The sequence below is a fragment of the Arvicola amphibius genome, chromosome 10, assembly GCF_903992535.2.
Source record: "Arvicola amphibius chromosome 10, mArvAmp1.2, whole genome shotgun sequence".
Classification (NCBI taxonomy): Eukaryota; Metazoa; Chordata; class Mammalia; order Rodentia; family Cricetidae; genus Arvicola; species Arvicola amphibius.
Window position 1 is genome coordinate 35,875,917 of NC_052056.1, and position 4,014 is coordinate 35,879,930.

Genomic DNA, 4,014 nt, shown 5'->3' on the forward strand with positions numbered 1-4,014 from the left:
GAATAATGTGTTGGTGTGGTGTTTGGTGTTTTACTGCCAATCATTATCTGAGACCAACTAAAGTAAGTTTATTTTCTCACTGCTTACTGAATAGTTCCATACTTTCTGATCAGGCATTGCTCTTTAAACCATCATGTGTGTTTTTCCCTTCAGAGTTGTGGAGGTTTGGGTATGTGGTCAGCCCATTCTTTTAGGTCACTCATATGTGTAAAGTATCCATTGCCTTCACTGAAATCACTTTAATAAGGGAGAATCTGAGAACACTTCACATATGATTAAAAAATTTTATTTCATTAGCTGAAAGACAGTATTGCATTTTCAGATTAATAAATTAAAATTCAATAAGTAACCTTAATATTTTTATAACTGCCTTGTTTTTTCTCTCAACATGCCTCTGTGTTTCTGTTAAAAGAGAATATAGGAGATAATTTATAAAAAGAGAGAAAGGAAGGAAGGAAGATTTATTCTTGTTCAAACTTTGAAGACTTCAATTTATGCTCGGCTCCTTGTGTTTAGTCCCATGCCAAGGCAGTTTCATGGCTGTAATACCTGACAGAGAAGCTCCTCACTTCCAAGCTAGGAAGCAAAGAAGAGAAAGGGCTGGGGTAACAAACCCTCCCTGGGCCCATGCTCACTTCACTGCTTACGGAGCCTACTGAGTACAGTCAGAATCCAGTACCTCAACACACGCTTTATAAACTGCTATGTGAATGTTCTTTAAAATTCTAGATATATGTCATGTTTACAACATGTAACTTCTCACAGCCTAAAAACCATTTATAATTGTAAACTCTAAATTCAAGTTCTGATTTGAAATTAGACACCAAGACTCCTCACAGAACAGTGGTGTCAATCCTGAAAAATTGCATTTGAAAGAAAAGCTATGAATTGTATAACATCTTAAACATGCTTAGCCATGAAAATAATAGAAGGAAAAGTGAGTAATACAGATTCATTCCCAGTGGCGGTAAATGTCTTTACAGATTTATAAAAATAGCAGTCAAAGCTATATAATCCAGTCTCTCAAAATCCAGAAATACCAATGAATAGGCATTTGGAAAACTGAAAACTATCAAATTATAGTGGTTTAGTAACTCATCTATTCTGATAGCTTGTCATAAGTTGCTTTCATTAGGGTGCACCCAGAATGTCATCTATCAAGAGTTGTCTCAAATATAGATAGAAAAGATGTTATGCATTTTTTTACATATTTTATTTGTTTTGTGGAGGAAATGCAATATGGAGGAGATAAGAGAACAACTTTCAGGAGTTGGTTCTCTCTTTCTGTCATATGGGTTCCTGGGATTGAACTCAGGTAATTAGGTTTGGCATCGAGTACCTTTACCTAATAATGTGTGCCAACCTCACAGCCTATGATACCATTTTCAGAAAGAAACAAACAACAAAAGCAGATATATTTTAACAGTTTTAGGAGGCCAGAGAAAGAAATCAAATCTTCACCTATCACATATAATTGCAAACTCAGAACTTTACACCATACAGTCTTCACGACCCTATGTGCCAGGTCCTGTTGGCTGTTTTGTAGATTAAGACTTTTGATCCTGTTGTGGAAGACTTTCACTGGGTAAATAATGAAGAATCTACTCAGCCGAGATAAGGCACCAACAATACAACAAAGAAGTGAATCTAATGAAGTCCAGTTTGGTGAACCAGTGGGTTTATTAGGGCTACTTACTCCAGAGGATGAGCCAAGGGTTACTTACAGAATCATGGACACCTCAGAGTCAGCTGCCCTACCAGAAGTCCATTCCTCCCAGCATGGCTAATGACTCAGAAAACCTGTATCCATGGAGGTCAGCACATAGGTGGACAGTTCAGTTGGTCAGAATTTCTTCCTGAAGTCGTGCTTACTGCTTAGCCTTGTGATTCAGGTAAGTTTCAAGGACTTCCTGAAATTTGGTAGTTGTTTACTTCCTGTGTCTGACTGAGCTGCCCTTTAGAAGTTTTTGATCCTAAAAGAACTTTTCACCAGGCTGGTATGTTTTATTTCAGAGGAAATTGCTTAGTGAATAGGACATTTTTTAAAGGTTCTGTGATTTGATGAAGACCTCAGAGCTGGGAAATGCTAGTGTTGGACTTCAAAACCAAGCACTCTGTTCAGAACAGATGGTTCAAAATAGATAAGAGAAATACAGATATTATTTAGTAATATTACTAAAAGCAAAACTGATTGGAGAAATCATAAACTAGAATGTACAAGAGATGTTCTTTTGTTGGGCGTTGTTTGTTTTGTTTATTGGCTTTTCATTTTAAGTCTGTCAGCACTTAAAATTTTACTCTTTAAGTCTAGATGAGGTGCGTTAGACTTTGATAGATTAGATAAAAGTAACTCTTAAAACAAACTAAGGCAGCTAGCCAGGTGGTGGTGGTGCACACCGTTAATCCCAGCACTCTGGAAGCAGAGGCAGGCAGATCTCTGTGAGTTCAAGGCCAGCCTGGTCTACAAGAGCTAGTTAACCATCATTTATCACTACACTTCATTTTCAAGGAAAGATTCTCTAGAAGAAAATTGTATAAAAATCAGGGCATATGTATATAAACTGAAATTGTTGCGTTTGTGTTTAGCATATTATATGATTACACTATATCTTGAAACTGAAACAACTGTTTTCTCATGTTGAAGCATTACCAGCACTGAACAGTTTAAGTTCTGTATTTTAACAGAGCATTTTGTAAAATGTTCAGATCTTAACATGTTGCCGTATCCAGACTGTTTTTTAAATCATAAAAGAACTGAATTTTATGTTTTTAATTTATACATTCTGATACAAATTAATGATTATAATGTAATCACTTAAATTTTTTTCTTTCAGAATTTTGGCATGTCAATATTATAATTTCCATAATTACATGCATTTACTTGTGAAAATACTTGCTTAATTCAGGTTGATATATCTAAATATCCATAGCCTTGACAGTTCACATAAAACAGAGGTTGTAGAGGATGGAGATCTGCCATCAGGCTGCCAGTGCTTTAAGATTCTGCTGAGAGCCTTCTTCCTCCCCCCCCCCATAAGAGTTCTATCTTCCCAGTGTACCCCAACAGAAAAGAGGGAGAGAACACTCGGGGTATCTTTTTATAAGAGTATGAAGACCATTATTCCACCATTACTTCCCGAAGACTGTTGCTTTTTTATCACACTGATGTTTAGGATTTCAGCCTGTGAATTTTGTGTAAACATAGGGCAAATTCAACTTGCTTATTACTCTAATATGTTAAATAAAATATACCAATTTACCTAACTTTATGTATAGCTTATACTCTCTTATTAGTCTTCTAAGACTGTTCCTCCTATAACCACACTGATGTTTAGGATTTCGATCTATGCATTTTTGTAAACATAACACAAATTCAACTTGCTTATCACTCTAGTAAGTTAAATAAAATAAGCCAATTTACCTAACTTTGTATATATTATCTACTCTCTTACTGTCTTTCTGTTTCTTAGTTTAAAAACATATTGGCCACTCACTGTGCTCTAACACAGCACAAAGAAGGACTATTTTGGCTTACCGTTCCTGGAGATACAATTCATCATGGCAGAGAAAGTATAGTACCAGCAGCAGTAAGCACCTGGACTCTTTGTATCCACAGTCAAGAAGCAAAGAGTGATAAATGCTTGTACTCAGATTGTATTCTTTTTATTCTACCTAGAACCTCAGCCTGTGGAATGATACCACCCACATTTATGACGAGTCTCCCTGTATCAATTTAGATAATCCTTCAGACATGCCTAGTGATTTGTTTTCGTGATGATTCCAAATTCCATCAGGTTATCAGTGAGTATTTACCATTACAACTCCTATCCTTGACAACATAACCCACAAACATCACTTTTAAACTTCCATCCCTTGTTCCAATAAGCTTATGGCCATCTCATAATGTAGAATGCATTTGGTCCAACATCATACATAGTGCCCATAGCCTTTAATAATTACTACACTGTTTATAAGTCCAAAGCCCAAGTCTCATCAGAGACTCAAGGCAATTTT